Here is a 1195-nt window from a genome sequence, read left to right on the forward strand (position 1 = left end):
TAGTTTTCTACGTCATCGTCATCTTTTTCTTGAAATTCTTCGTCGTGTCTTCCCATTCTTCTTCATTTTTCTACTTCTTCATTTTCATCTTCTTCTTCTTCTTCCAATCGCTTCCCCCTTTACTATTTTATTAATTATTCTTCTTAAATTCATCTTCATTATCCTCACATTCATTCATCACAATCATCGCCATCGGCATCAATGTCATCATCATCATGATCAACCTCTCCACAATCTTCGCCACCACCATTATCCTCATCATCAAACTCAGCATCACCATTATTTATCCGTATGAATATCATTAGCACAAACAACTCTGTCATCACAATCATCATGGTAATCATCATCATCATCATCATTATCATCACCACAGAAATAGCGTCATTACTATCACTAACAGAGTCCTCGTAGTTTTTACCGTTGACTACATATCCACTTCCTCAATCATCACCATCACCACCACCACTACCTCCACCAGTCTGTCATTATTTGTAAAAGCCTGTTCAAGACTATAATATATGTCATATAGGAAAGTGTGAAAATATGAAACATGACATATAGGAAAGTTTGTGACTTGATAGGACACTTTTCTGTACATGCATACACTTGCGTCTGGATGAGAAGTCGTGCATTCACATATGATTGTAATACGATCTGCTTAATAAGTACGGTGATTACCACTAGATCGCTGCTAATTAACATCCTTCAATATCACTTGTAATTGTATATTTAGAAAGAGATTATTCATACACTAATTCTTCTTCTTATTCTTATTCTTATTATTATTATTCTTCGTCTTCTTCTCCTTCTACTTCTTTCCCATCTTCTCCGTTTTACACTTTTCTTTCTTTTTCAACTAATGTTTCTACATTACCGTCATCTTTGTTTGAAATTCTTCCTCTCGTCTTCCGATTCTTCTTCATTTTCTTGTTTCTTTTTTGTTTTTCTTCATTTCCACATTCTTTATCACCATCATTATCATCATCACCGACAACAGAAACTTCACTACCAACATCATCAACATCAATATCATGTTCATCATCACTATAAACATGCAAATCCCCATCATTATTAGAATAATCAACATTAACAACATCAGCCCCAACATTAGCACCAATATCATCTTCGTCATTAACACAACCACCATATATTCCTCTCCTTTGGTTCATGCTTATATTTGTCACTACTCACTACC

This window comes from Octopus bimaculoides, chromosome 29 (assembly GCF_046866305.1).
Source record: "Octopus bimaculoides isolate indiv1 chromosome 29, ASM4686630v1, whole genome shotgun sequence".
Taxonomy (NCBI): domain Eukaryota; kingdom Metazoa; phylum Mollusca; class Cephalopoda; order Octopoda; family Octopodidae; genus Octopus; species Octopus bimaculoides.